The sequence below is a fragment of the Diabrotica undecimpunctata genome, chromosome 2, assembly GCF_040954645.1.
Source record: "Diabrotica undecimpunctata isolate CICGRU chromosome 2, icDiaUnde3, whole genome shotgun sequence".
NCBI lineage: Eukaryota > Metazoa > Arthropoda > Insecta > Coleoptera > Chrysomelidae > Diabrotica > Diabrotica undecimpunctata.
The window spans coordinates 177,347,346-177,363,463 of NC_092804.1; the positions used below are offsets into that span (position 1 = coordinate 177,347,346).

Genomic DNA, 16,118 nt, shown 5'->3' on the forward strand with positions numbered 1-16,118 from the left:
TTTTAATGTAGGCCAGTCAGTTCTAATATAGTGTGTGATAAAAGAGGTCACTTTTGTTTACATACACATAACACTGAAATAATTCATTTATTTTTTACAATTATTCAAAGTAATTTTTCAATTAATCTTGAGCACGCCCATGGAGTGGTTGGAGCTACCAGTTAAAATTATGCTAATTACTCTCTCGTTCATAAAAATAAACTATAATAAAGGCAAAGAAAATATTTAAAAATATACAAAAATATATATTTATATTATATTTATATATCGGATCTGGGAAACCCGGCGCTATCAAATTTGTATTCAAATCAGAGACGCTGCCAGCGCAGGGTAAATAATGCAAAAATTACTAAAATATCCTCGTAACAATATTCATCACTCGTCAAATAACAAAACAAAAACTTAATTGCCATAATATTTCATATTTTGAACATTTAAGTCTTTCCAACGACAAAACTATCCCATACCGACTGCCGTTTTTGTTCATTATGACCTTTTAATGGTTAGTAAACTTGAACATACCATACTGTAGAAAGTTTAAAAGGCCAAAAGTGCAAATACGACGATGACGTTACGTAAACCAATAAAAGGAGAGTATCTATTAGTAATAATTCGAATACTCAAAGGCAGCTCGTCTAGAAGGCCACAGTTACGAAACGTTGCGAAACTGTTTATACATATCTACACTGGGAAAAGAGTTACAGTTACAGGATTTCAATCACCACGTTTTTTATCCTTTTTCACTTTCACTTTTTTTTCTTTTGAAATAGTTTTTCAGTTATTTTCTTAAGTATTCATTCCTCTATCACAGTAATGCCTTTCAATGTGTCAATTAAAGCACGAGAAAGGCAATAAATATTGCTGTAAAGTCTCTGTAGCACTGTAATATAAACCAATTAATAAAAGTATTCTAAATGAAATAAAGGATACTTTTCAGAATAAATTCTCACCGTTTACTTAAATTTATTCAAAATTCTAAACAAAAAAAACTATTATATTTATGGTCATAATTTTTTTCATTGTTAAGAAAAGTTTGAGGTGTACACAAGGTTTGTTTGACACTTTTAGTTGTTTTTGATCACTGCAGAGGTTGTCTTTCAATAGATGCATTTTAATTTGGCACTTTTCTGCCTACCATTTTTGACGTGACAACGTCTTAAATTAGGTTGTGGCTCGGAGTCATTTAAGAAAAAGTGTAACGCCCGCTCACGTCTGTTACAGTGAGTCGCCGAACGAGAGAGAGGTCCTCTGGACCGGCGAATGCCTTGCGTCTCTCTCCCACTCAAACATGATCGGTCCGCTGCGCGCGGCACTAGAGAATTAGGCGCGTTGAATCGCTAAAGTTGAAAATCGTTGAAAGTATCGTCAGCTGTGTCTGTAGTGAAAATGTGGAGTGCTTAGATTCGTCATTTACAACAACTACAACAATAAAGGTAAATAATTGTACACTAATATTTCATTATCGTAAACTATGATTGATTGATTAATTGTTAGATTGACACAAAAGTTGAGAAACTGAGTTTATAGGTTATGTCATACTATTGACAAATGTTGATAGTGTTAAGTAAATTATTAGTTTAAATCACTCTGCAATCAATCGTAATTCAGTCGATTGAGAAGAAACAGCGCGTATTGCTAGTCAAACATTTAAAATAACAAATTATAACTTCTAACCTGTCAAAACAGGGCGACCAAACAAACGAACTAAACCGACCAATCACCACGCGCGGAGTTAGAATTTAACTGTGTTTAGCAAGAATTTCAAATTCCAATTTTAGTAAATGTTTTAATTTTCAACTTTACCATTTACATTTACAAATTTTAATTAATTTCAAATTTATTTAGCAAAAATTTGAACCTTCGATCTGAATAAGTGTTTTGATTTTCAAATTGATTCTTTAAAATTAAAAATATTAAAATATATATAATCAGAAGTGAACGTCACATAACATTATCTGTACTTATTATTATTTAATATGTAGGCAAATACATGTGACCATACTTGGTAGACACAATTGGAAATAGTAATTTTTTATAACTGAAAAAAATAAATATATAAAATACTGGTAGCAAACAATAACTTCAATGATCGATATCTCCGCAACTAATTGATATATCGAAAAAATTTTCAAATAAATTTTGTAGAAAATAATAAGATCAATAATATAATATAAAATAAATAATATATAAAATAATATATAAAAATATAATATATAAAATATAAATAATATATAAAATACCTAATAAATCGGTAATGCAATTCTTATTTTCATTCAATTCCTTGTTCCTATTGTGCAATTTAATAATATTCATATCAATAAATATTCTACCGAGAAAAAGACGTTGTCACGTAAAATCTTCGCCCGTAAAACCGACTTTACAGGCAACCGATTTTTTTTTATTTAATTACATTTTGAGTAACTTTTTTTTTTAATTCCAACGGTATTCAATTTGTGAGACTTAAAATTAATAAGTAAACCTTTAAGGGGTAATTTTTTTTATATTTTTAAGGCTTTTATACGCAATTTTATAAAAAGTTCTAAAAACCGCCTGTTTTGGAGGTGAATTTACCCCTGACCTAAAAAGGTGAAGTAGTTTTTTTTTGTTGATATTTTCGACCAACTCGTTGCTATTTCTCCAATTTTTTCCAATTTTTATTTGTATCTCTGATTTTACAGAGGAACTGAGTAATTCAGAATTGTTTTCTGCAGTAAACTGATTACCTTTGAACTTTCTTCTCACGTTATGCTTATTTCAATGCCTTACTTCGACTGCCTTTTAAACAACCACCAGATCCAGACATTTTTTTTTTCAAATTTGAAAACAATAATTTTCGATAAATTTTAATAATATAAAAACACGTACTCGCTTTTATAAGTTTTAGAAAGCAATTATAGAGTTGCTTGTGCACAGGTGAAGCGGGGCGGGCGCCCTGTTGTATACAAAATAGTTTAAGTTAAGCTGTATGTATAACAGTAAGCTCAGGTGCTTACCGTTATACATACAGCAAAAATAATTCAAATATTTAAAAATTACTAAAAACATCGTTTCCTTTCTACTTTCCTTGCTTATAACTTTAAAATGACTAATTTTAGAACAAATTCCTAATAAAATAAAATAGCGATAATTTTCTATAAAATAATATAAAATAAAATTAAGTAAAGTTCAATAAAATTAAATAAAGTTAAATAAAATTAAATAAAATTAAATAAAATTAAATAAAAGTAAACAAAATTAATAAAATTAAACTAAATTAAATAAAATTAAATAAAATTAAATAAAATTAAATAAAATTAAATAAAATTAAATAAAATTAAATAAAATTAAATAAAATTAAATAAAATTAAATAAAATTAAATAAAATTAAATAAAATTAAATAAAATTAAATAAAATTAAATAAAATTAAAAAAAATTAAATAAAAATAAATAAAATAAAATTAAATAAAATTAAATAAAATTAAATAAAATTAAAATTAAATAAAATTAAATAAAATTAAATAAAATTAAACAAAATTAAATAAAATTAAATTAAATTTAATAAAATTAAATTAAATTTAATAAATTTAAACAAAATTAAATAAAATTAAATAAAATTAAACAAAATTAAATAAAATTAAATTAAATTTAATAAAATTAAATTAAATTTAATAAAATTAAACAAAATTAAATAAAATTAAATAAAATTAAATAAAATAAATAAAATTAAATAAAATTAAATAAAATTAAATAAAATTAAAAAATTTAAATAGAATTAAATAAAATTAAATAAAATTAAATAAAATTAAATAAAATTAAATAAAATTAAATAAAATTAAATTAAATAAAATAAAATAAATAAAATAAATAAATTTAAATAAAATTAAATAAAATTAAACAAAATTAAATTAAATTAAAATAAATTAAAATAAATTAAAATTAAATAAAATTTAATAAAATTAAACAAAATTAAATAAAATTAAATAAAATTAAATAAAATTAAATAAAATTAAATAAAATTAAATAAAATTAAATAAAATAAAGTAAAATTAAATAAAATTAAATAAAATTAAATAAAATTCAATAAAATTAAATAAAATTAAATAAAGTTAAATACAAATAAATAAAATTAAATAAAATTAAATAAAATTAAATAAAATTAAATAAAATTAAATAAAATTAAATAAAATTAAATAAAATTAATTAAAATTAAATAAAATTAAATAAAATTAAATAAAATTAAATAAAATTAAATAAAATTAAATAAAATTAAATCGAGTTTGCAAAATATCAAAAAAACTGTATTGCAGAAAATTGAATTAGAGTTTAAAATCGGTTTACATAAAAAAAGTATTTTCTCGGCTTCCAGGACCAGCTTCTTTTTTTTAATCCTATGTAACTTGAATAGAGACACCTAATTAACGCTGTACCAAATCCATCGAGCAAAAAGACAAAAGAGGGAATCTAATCGTTATGAAAAGGGGACCAAAAAAGTGGCCTCTGATGGCGGACATATCCGGAAATGCGAATGCGCCAAATTTAAATTTCATGACACTTTACAATAATCATACAGTGGTGTAGGGGTTCTAATTTATCTATTTTATTTGTTATATTACATAATATTAATACATAATACACTTAAAATACTTTTTTTAACACTAGAACACAATAAAGCTTTAATTAAATAATAACAATAATAGTCTAAAATGTGAAACAATTGTTAAAAAACTTCAATACAAATACAAATAATCTTTCATGTGACAGTTGGGACAAACAATAACATCAGCAATAACATAACCCAACTAAATTTGATTTCTTAAACAAGGAAAGAGTCTCTCTTTCCTTGTTTAATGTGGCCTCTCAAGATGGCACTTCCTGTCTAACAATATTTTTGCCCCGCTACCTTTACATTCCCTCTTTTGTCTTTTTGCTCGATGACCAAATCACACAGGTGCTTTAGTTTTTTATAAATAAATATATCTATCTATGTAAAAAGCTAGGATGACAGGTCGCACTGTAAGTCCAGTAAACTAACGGCGCCATCTAGGAAATAAATCTGAACTACCATCATTTGACATTTCAATCATATTTTGTTCTTGAAACAATACGTTTAATTAACAATACTGTATTAGTTACGTATTATTATAATAAATAATTAATTTTAATTATATTTTTAAGGTAGAATTTATTATAAAATAATTTAAAGCTTTACGTTATTTTAGATTTAAAACCTAGCTTCATCTAGAAAAGATAATTTGAACTAATCGCATCAGATATTTCATTCATATTTTGTTCTTTAAGTGATACGTTCAATTAAAAATACTAACAATATTAATTACATATATTAATACATATTAATTGCATAGATAAATTAATAATACGAATTTTTATTATTATTTTTATTATTAATAATTTGTATTAAATAAATTTATTTAATAAATAAATAATATTATTTATAAAGAAATAAAGGCTTTAGATCGTTGTATCTAATTGATCTGATTAATTTAGGCACTTTTTTATTTATTTTAGTATTTTTTGTCAATAAATAGACTTTCTTTGGTATTTTTTATCTCAATTAGGTATGGCATTCATCTTTCCTTGCATTATAAGTCGCAGGATGCCATACTTCTCGCCCCGCATCACATGTCCGAGATACTGTAGCTTTCTTTCTTTAATTTTAAGTTCAACTTTCTTCTCTTTATATATTCTTCTCAGTACTTTATTGTTCGTAACTTAATCTACCCAGGAAACCCTTATACTTCTTCTACAGGTCCACATTTCAAAGACGCATACATGGCAGCAATGCCAAAAGGGTATCATATCATATATACGTTGTTATTGGTCCGATTGGAGCGTTTGATGTGTTAAATGAAAGGTAAGGAAATAAAGAATATATTAAGATAGAAAAAAACAAACAAGGCAACTACCAAAAGGGCACTACACAGTATTTTTAATATTAATGAACGTATTGCAACATACGAGATACCGTAGGACACTATGAATAAAAATATGTTTACTATAAGACAAATTTTGATTTATTGACTTAAAGAAGGCCTCTGGCTGAGTACAAAATAAACAACTGACCGAATCCTAACATGCGACATAGCAAATGAAGGGGGGAGGTATACGAGATATCAGATGACACTATGGATGAAAATAGACACACTATAAGATAAAATTTGCTTTATCGACCTGAAGAAGGCCTCTGAGTGTGTACAAAATCTAGCAAACAACTAGCCGAATCCTAGCATATGGCTCATCAAATAAAACGACATGAGAGATATGGTATATAATGTATATAGGGTGCCATCAAAAAATATATATATACAGGTTATAGTAAAGAAATGATCAGAAGAGTATCAGATCATACTTTATATTTACTTGGTTTACATCAAAGAGGTTTATTGTTTTAAAAATTTAACGAGTGACTGCAGATTGCCATTGCTTGAACCTTCCGTCGAATTACTAGTACAATAATAAAAATGAACTAAAACTTTTGTAGGTTAATAGATTAAATTGATTAAAAAATTAAAAAATTATTATTTATTTGGATAGATAGAAATCATCTTTTTATTTTTTTTTAATTTACATTTATTCAATTAGTAATGTAATAATTACCGAGATATTCTATTTGTTTATAAGCCAAAAAAATTGTTTATAATTTTAAAACATTAATGAGGGCGCCCAAATAATCCGATTTCAATTCTATAAAGTACTTTAAATAGGTGGAGTATGTATGGGGGGGGGGTGTAAAAAGATTTGCAATTCTTTTTTAAATTTTGAGTATTTTAATTTTTTTATTAATATAGGGAGGATAAGTCCATTATTATTACTAAAGATATTACACAATCTTTTCTGCAAAAATCAGAAAGCCACCTCTCACATTCAAATGTAGACGTTTTTTCACAGAACCGCCCTGGTCTATAGAAAAATATTCAAACTATAAGAATGATAAAAATAATAGAAGAATAAAATAATAAAAAAAATAATAGAACGATCAGAAGAATAAAAAGTTGTAAATGAAATATTTTTTGGAATAACAACAATGGTCTTGGACTATTATTGAGATAGGAAATATACACTAAAAAATAATCTGCTTTGTTAATTAAAAAATATTAGTATATCATTTAATTTGTTGCTTATCAATATCCAAAACAAATAAAATGTTCTGAATTTGTTTAGGAAGCGCCACAATAAAATTATGATTCTAAGGGCTGTTCTGCCTGCCTACTTATCGCATTCCCCTCGTTTGAAACTTAATTACTGCCAAAAAAAAATTGTACAACTTAAAAAATGGTTAAAAAAAAATAATATAGTATGTGTCAGTTCCTCATTCATCATCCCGAAGAAGAACAACCTTCAAAATCGGGCATTTCTGTCTGTCATATGGAAGCAGGAAACAAAATGCAGGGAACACGCGCGGCAAATTCTCCCTTACCCCCCGACCCTCCCCACCTCTGCGATGTTGTAAGCCACAGGTCATTCACCTCGTACACAGTCCCGGCAAAGCCAAGTAGAGAGCCACTATAACCAAACCAGTGTTTCACAAGTACTTATTTCACATTTTGTGATTTTTATATTCCAGAATACTATCCCGAAAGGGTGTTTTCTCTCGGACAGACATTAGTTTCGTAGTTAGTTGGCAATTCTGTCGACCATACACCTGAGAAGTGACAGTGAGTGAATGATCAAGTCAGCCTTGCTATACTTTCTATGGGAATTGAAACTTAACCTAGATTTGGTGTTTTCGTCCACGGTTTGTGAAAAAGATAGTGAAATGTCTACGTTATTATTTAATAATAACATTTTTTAAGTTCATCCCCAAGGACTGTCAATATTTCTGCCGATTTGTGCTCATTTTGAACGGTGATTTTTGATTCAGTGAACTATTAAATGGGAGTTTTTTGGTGTTTTTTCGTTGTGAGGTTCTATACTGAGCAAAAAATGTAAGTAGAATTTGTTTATTTACGTAATTCGAGAAAAAATACTACGCAACAAGGTTGCCATGTCCGAATTTTGATTAAATACGCAAAAAAATTGTTTTTAAAAAAATATGCGCAATATTTTGTATTTACTCACAGTTTTTAGATTATTGACTTAATTTAAATAAATTAAACACTCTTTTTATGTTTTATACTTAAATTATGCAAACTTTTGACTACTATTAAATTGTAGTTAGTGGAGAAGTTTAATTTAATCACTAAAAAAATTTAGATTTGTTTTTAACATTCGTAATTTTAAAAGCAAGTACGCAGCAACGTTGCTGTTCTATAAAAGACATATAAACAATTGTATAAAAGGGATTTCAAATATTTTATTTATGTTTATTTATTGAATTTTTACAATTTATAGATTATTTACATAATACCACCTAATTCTTAAGGGAAGCATTGCGAATAATTTTGTTTTACTCTAAGGGCCTCCTCTTTTACTGCGGGGTGAGAAAGAAAACCGTTTTGAAGATAATTTCAGACACTGTTTTCACTGATTTTGATTTAATCTATATATTGTTGATATATAAAGATACTCTGAACGTACCTGAGTACTTTTTAGTAATATTTTAGTACGTTTACATAAAAATGTTTTGTTTACTTTACACGACATTGTTTAAACAAAAACATCAATGCCATCTACAATATATTTTTGTCAGTACTTGCATTGAACCTTTCACTTTTATTACATAATACATAACCACCTTTAACATTTTGTTAACAAAATCCGCAGCTATCCATCTAAAAAATTGTAATTTAATTCATTCACCTTTTTTCTATTTATAGATTTGTGGTTTGAGATTTTCCTGTATTAAAATATCTGTCAAACATACAGTATGATGATTCTGATTTGTTAAAATATTTTATTAAGCAAAATTGCTATTTTTATATTGTATATAGCTTGCTTGTTTATCTAAACAGATCAAACAAACGATTTTTCAAAGCAATTTTATATTTAAAAATTGTTATTTAGTGTGTATTTATTTTTTAATTACCGGTTTTTCTTTAAAATATTTTTTTATCTGGAAAATATGGAAATATCTGAATATCCGTAGGTCGGCGATTTTCCGTCGCGAGCGGCAACGCGGCACCAAAGGCCGCATTCGATTGTAGTGAAGCTTCACGGGGTCGTTGACCCCGCTCTTAATGTAGGTCAGTAATGGTGGGCGTTGACTTGCGCAGTCCTCGTATGAACTGTCATTTAGAATCATTAAAGGCATTGTTAGTCAAGGTATTTGTCCTAAATTGGCATGGAAAATGTTTTAGAACGATTTTTTTTCTATTTTTATGTTGATTTTCCGATGGAAGCGTAATGTGACGTGGGGTTTTTCATACAGGATGATTTTTTCGGTTTATAAATAAAATACTAAAAAAAGGATAATATTCTAAGAATATTAGATTTGAATTTAATTAGATAAATGAATAAAAAAACTGCTTAGAATTAAGATGTACGTGACTTAGTTAATAATTTCAGCTCCATTTGTTCTGTATTATCCATTATGTCATATTTTGCTACTGACGTGCCCAAATACTTGTTTCTTGTTTTTCCACTAAAAAGTCAGTTTTCTTTTATATAAAGTTTGAACAATTGAAATTTCTATACAGGGGCTGGACAAAAAGCTAAAGAGCACAAAGATAAAGGCGTTAAACCAGTTACAGCAGCTGATTCTTTTGGGAACTTTTTCAAGCCTACTAATGCAAAGTTAGCTGTCCACAAAGCTTACAAAAAGTCAAAAAAAGAATAATAACAATTTAAAATTTACTAAAATTTCATAAATCGTCTAGGTATATCACAAAATAAAAGATAATCTTAGTTATTCGTTAAGAAACTCTTCCACTAAATAATATGGTCTTTCATGTAGACAGGCTTTTGTCAATTTACGGAAAGAAGTGGTACATTTAAATTGCAAAGGGAGATGGTTCTATAATTTTTTTTCCCAATATAATATAGATTTCTTTATTAACTCACTGGACTGGACTTATTAACTCAAGGTTGAATTTCTGGTGGAGTAGTCATGATGAGGTCTTGCTGGAAAAACATGTAGCTGTTTACGAATTAAGCAAACAGTTTCTAAAACATATAAAGAGGGAAAAGTTAAAATCCCGCGATTTTTGAAGTAGCTTCTGCAATATGTTATTCTACTGAGGCCAAAAAGATACCATATTGCTCTTTTTTATAATTTGAAAATATCATCAGATTGGGCAGCTGTACTAGAACCTCAAAAAAGAAGGCTATATCGAAGATGAGACTCGAACAAAGAAAAATATGTTATTTTGGAAGATGCTAAATTGATTTCCTTCGAAACAGATCTTATTGGAGCTGGATCGAAGGAAGCTGTCTATAAAAATACCAAGAAATTTTACAGAATCAACGATACTGATCTGGCTGTTATTAAGAAGCAATGGTTGAAGAGCTCCTTTATAGGATAATGATACACGTTAAAAGAAAGTAAATTAGAGTCGGACCAGGTTTTTATTTTAAGTAGATCAGAAATTATAGTTGCATGAAAAGTTGCAATATTAGAGTTCCTCCAGGTAATACTGGTATCATCAGCAAAAAGAAAAAAATTTTCATCAATTTTTAAGTTAGTGATGTCATTTATAAAGATATGCTTCAATCAAAAGCTTTGGTAGAGTCCCAAAAACAGTAGCAGTGTAAAGATTATTGTTTAGTGCTTGATAGACCTCATGTACTACAGGAAACAGCATCGCTGGTACATTTATTAGATAAAAAGCCGAACTTACTTTGTGATAAAAAGTTGTTTTCGACGAGAAAGGACAAAAGTCGGGCCTTTTTAAACTTAAGTCCATAAAATTGTACAATTTTCAGTGACAATGCATATTTCTATTCTATTCTATTGTATAACAAGAGTTTAAAATGTAAGTATCTTTGAAATATTTTAATAATTTTAATAAAAGTTATCAAAACTTGTCATAATTTGTCAAAACATCTGAAAAAAATAGTATTTGTGGAAGTTAAAATGTATGTTCTTGTAATATTTCAGATTTTTAAAGTAAAGGATCCCCGAGGCCACTTGGGGAGCTAAAAATTTGGCGAAAGGGGGTTTATACATACGTACTTTTAAGTGTCTAATCCCAAATAAAAATCCAACCCAGTGCAGGGTTTACCATCTTATTCCGCTATAGCCTTTGTAATTATTCTCACATCGTGGTCAACTATTTCTGTGTTCTATAATATGTTTGACAGCCTTCTGTGTTATATTTTGTCAAAAGCTTTCTTAAAATCAACAACTCAAAGTTATCGAAATATGTTGGTTTCTTGTTAGTCTGTAGTCTAGTTTTTTCTAGACACGCACTCACTCGCAAGAAGACTTTGAGAATTGCGTTGGGTTTTTTGGTATTATGATGAACTCAGATATTAGCCATTTTTTAGAATTACCCGGTTATAGTCATCGTCATGCGGCCTCTTCTGTCCACTGCTGGATATAGGTCTCTACCATTTTTCGCCACTCTTCACGGTTCTGTGCTTCTTGTTGCCATTTCTTGGATATTCGTCTAATGTCGTCCATCCAGCGTGTTGGTGGTCGTCCTCTGCTGCGTTTGTCTTTTTTTGCTGCGAAAGCTTCGCATCTTAGGTACCGAACTGCAGTAAAAAAACAAGCTCTTACACCACAACAGAAGCAATCAAGACTTATATTTGCCTTAAACCATCAGCTACAAAATCAAGATTTTTGGGATAGGGTAATATTTACAGATGAAAAACTTTTTCAATCTTCTAAAAAGAGCAAAATTGGGGTATATAGACCAGATAATAATAGATTTAATCTTCTATATATTGATAGATATCGAGCAGCTGGTCATTTTAGCGCCAATGTATGGGTATGGATTTCATCTAGAGGAATGGGAAGGGTATGGCGTATTAATGGCAGGTTTATTGGGCAGAATTATCTGAATATTCTAAAAAATATTGTCAAAAGATAATTGTCCTGTTCACACTGCAAATATAATAAACCAGTGGCTCCAAAATAACAACATCGAAACTTTACCATGGCCCCGCTACACTCCAGATTTAAACCTAATGGAAAATATATGGGGGATATTATAAAACGGTTGTATCGACGTAATTGTATACCTCAAAATGGTGAAGAGCTGTGGCACGGTATACAACAGGTTTTGGGAAGAGCTCTCTGGAGAAGATAATTTCATAGTTTATTTCACGCAGATGGACCGAAGACTACAAGCTGTTATCAATGCTGATGGAGATATTACAAAATATTAATTTTATTTTTACATACCTCACTTTAGTATAGTTTTGGTCTTCCAGACCCTCGCTTTCTTTCGACAATTTCTTGTTCCCTCCATTTTTTATTAATAGAAAAACTGTGGTTCTGCTTCTGTTAAAATGATTTGCTGCCTTTGATACTGCCCAGTTATCTTTTAATTTGGTTACAATTCTTGCTTTAATATATTGTTGAGTTAAGTCGTTTGTTTTAGCCCTTTCTTCTTCTTAGAGTGCCATATCCCTACGGAACGTCGGCGAGTACCATGCTTATAATATTGTTATACTGATCTCGGTCTTACGCTACGTGTAGCAATTGGTCCGCTGTCAAACCTGTCCACTGCCGCAAATTCCTCAACCAAGAGAGTTTCTTCCGTCCTATCCATTTCTTTCCTTCGATTTTACCGTTGAGAATTAGCCGAAGGAACTCATATCTTGGTCCTCTGATTATATGTCCAAGATATTCTAGTTTACGCCTCTTAATAATATTTAATAGAGTTCGTTGATGTCCCATTCTTCGAAGAACTTCTTCGTTTCTGGTTCTGCTAGTCCATGGAATTTTTAGTATCCTTCAATACAACCACATCTCAAACGCCTCGATTTTATTCATGATATCGGCGTTTAAAGTCCAAATTTCACATCCATACAAAAGTACAGACCACACGTAACATCTTGTAAACTTTTCACGGATTTCCAAATTTAATGAGTTATTGGATAATAGAGGCTTGAATTTTTGAAATGAGTTTCTTGCCTGTTCAATTCTACATCGAATTTCAAAGGATGGATCCAGATTTTGGGTAATCCAACATCCAAGGTAGTTGAATCTCTGAAATCTCTGCAGTTGGTTTAATATCAGTTGGTTTGCGCTGATATCCACTTTACTGGTCACCATGTATTTAGTTTTATCGATATTTATCGACAGTCCCCAATTTGTGTATTCCATGTCAACTCTATTGATTAGCTCCTGGAGATCGTCGATGTTTTCAGCTAGAATCACAGTATCGTCTGCGTACCGTATATTGTTAATTATTTCTCCTCCTATGATAATTCCTTTTTGATCTTTTAAAGCTTCCCTAAATAGATTCTCAGAATACACGTTAAAGAGGGTAGGAGACAGTACACAGCCCTGTCTTATGCCTCGTTCAATACTGATTGGTTTTGATTCTCTGTTGTTGGCATTAATAATGGCTATTTGGTTCCAGTAAAGTTTGGCAATAAGTTTGATGTCTTTCTCATCTAGTTGGATGCTCTGCAAGGCGGTAATTAGTCTGGTATGCTGAACGCGATCAAATGCCTTTTCAAAATTAATGAAGCACATATATACGGGTTTTCTTACCTCCCAACATCGTTGAACGAGTGTTTGCATAGAAAATAGTGCTTCTCTAGTTCCAGGGCATCTCCGGAACCCGAAATGCTCTTGACTAATTATTTCTTCGCACTTGTTAATTCGATTTAGAAGAATATGCAACAGTATTTTATCGGCATGGCTCATTAAACTAATGAGTTTACAATCGCTACATTTCTTAACGTTTGGTTTCTTAGGTAGAGGAATAAAGATCGATTTTAACCAGTCCGATGGAATTTCACTGGCATCATATACTTGATTGAAAAGTACAGTGAGTTCTTTTATATTGTCATTTGAGAGTAATTTTGGCCATTCGCTGTATATTTGATCTGGTCCACTGGCTTTGTTGTTTTTGGCCCTTAATAATATTAAAATAATAACAATGACCCTATTTTATGTAAAAACATTAAAAATCATTTATATACTCTTTATAAAATGCATGAATTCAAAATAATATCAAAAGTTTGACCTTAATAATTATTACAATTTATGAATTAACTATGTAATCAATTGTTTGTTCTTTGTTTGTTTATTTTATTATTTGTCTGTCATAATAAATATAATATAATGTTAGACCAATCAAATACACTGCTCAAAATGATCACATCTTACGAAGAGTCGTATCAGTTTTTTTAGGAACCAGCTCTATATCAATGTGGTTGTCTGTTAGCAGTAGTATCGTATGGAGATGATCTCTACATGAAATAATATAATAAATACAAACATATATGCGGTGGAAAACGTTAAACTTCCAATAAAAAGAGAAAGATTATTATGGGGAAATCACCTAGCACAATGACAACGGAATAACAGGCTCTACTTTAAAGCTGTAGTATCAGGGATGACGATGACGTTTTTTAAAGAAAAAAATCGTTGGCAAAAAATATGTTATAAAAGATTTAAAAAAAAATATTCGCACAATGTTTTTTACTCCCCTTTGTATATAACACTTTCAAGATAACTTCCGTTCGGTGCTCGATCGCCAAGAAGCTACACAATCTATTTCAAAACTCATACGAAAACCGCACAATTCCATTGGCCCAAGATTTGACGTCCTTATCATTTTTCAATATGCTTAACCCCGTTTCTGTAATATTTTTAAGTTTTGATATTGATATTGAACTCTGAAAAAATGTTTTTGAACTTTGAAAAAGTGTGATTTTCGAATCTAGGTCTCGTAGTCTATGACCTTCGGGGTTGTTGGAACACTGACAAAAGTTTTGATTTGCATACAGGGGTCAAGAAAATAGTTAAGTGACTATCATTTATCGTGATTTGTGGTATTTTTAGACAGACGACGAATGATTTGTTCAATTGCCAACAAATTATAAAAAATTTAAGAAATAAGAAAACGATTTTTTAATAATACATGTGATTACTACACAGATTTGAAAGGCTCTACAATGGTGATGAATATTATATCTGTTTCCTTTATTGAATTACATTTTCTTTTCGAGTATCTGCTGTTCATTACTTATGCTTTTATATTGCGGAATTCCAATATTGTTGAGGTAAAATTTAGGACATCCTATCTTTAGAATGAATTTTACTTGGACTGTCTTAGTTTCGTTGATTTTTATTTTTTATTTCTGGATCCACGTTTGAAGATATTCTAAATAACCCTTTAGAACGTTTAAAGCTTTTGCGTGATCACCAAGCGACGAGATCGTATGGTGTTATAATCGGCAAATTTCCCGTGACTCTATTTCTGTTTCTTGGTAGATCTGTAATGTTAGTACATAATGAAATGATCCAAAGTACTTTAAGCGGGACATCAGTTTTTACAGGGAACTATGTTTTTGAAAATGTCAGAGGTACTCATCGCGTATTTATGGACTACAAGGCAGCCTACGATCCTGTAAATAGGGGAGAAATGTTCAGAACATTGAAAAAGCTGTGAGTATCAAATCACTTGTCTTCAGGTGATTATCACGTTTTATACCAATTTAAGCCATTCTCGTATGACTTTTAAGTCATTCTCTCTCTTTTGACTCTTTTTAAGGTTTTCCAGGGAATTCTGATCATTATCTTCTTCCTGTTTAATTGTGGTTATCCGAAGACTTAATTTTCTGGTTCTATTCTCTGTTTCTTTAAGATGGCACTGGCGTTGAACCAGTAATTCGTTTAAAGGATCTTGGAATTCATGTGATTGTTCATTTAATACAACTTTTCCATTTCATTTTTAAAAAGCATGCGGGGGTCCGAACGTATCCTTTTCTTTATTAAATTCAGTAGATTTCGTATTAACCATTTACAATTGTTTAATATCTCTTCAATCCCAATGTTACATTTCTTTAAAATACTTTATTGAAACACCAACTATATAACAATACTTGTTTACAACTTACAATTACCTTCAAAATCTCAAATATTACTGTTAGTTAACCTGTCAATTTCTTCTGTTTTGCTATATATATATATATATATATATATATATATACAGGGTGGCGCACCGAAAACGAAACAGATGCATTTACTGGCAGATGATTCCTTTTAAAAAAAAACGCTTGGACCCGTCGATTTTGTTATCGAGGGGGAAACAAAATTGGCATAAAATCACATTAA

The 16,118-nt window shown here is 29.3% G+C and overlaps 1 protein-coding gene across 1 annotated transcript in view; it reads left to right on the top strand.

Moving 5' to 3' along the window:
* Nucleotides 1-7,480: 7,480 nt before the first annotated feature.
* Nucleotides 7,481-16,118, top strand: part of Hr4 (nuclear hormone receptor 4) — a 235,840-nt gene continuing 227,202 nt past the window's right edge. The window contains exon 1 of the mRNA XM_072524105.1: nucleotides 7,481-7,923. The gene's annotated coding sequence lies outside the window, so the exon portion shown is untranslated. The remainder of the gene's footprint in view (nucleotides 7,924-16,118) is intronic.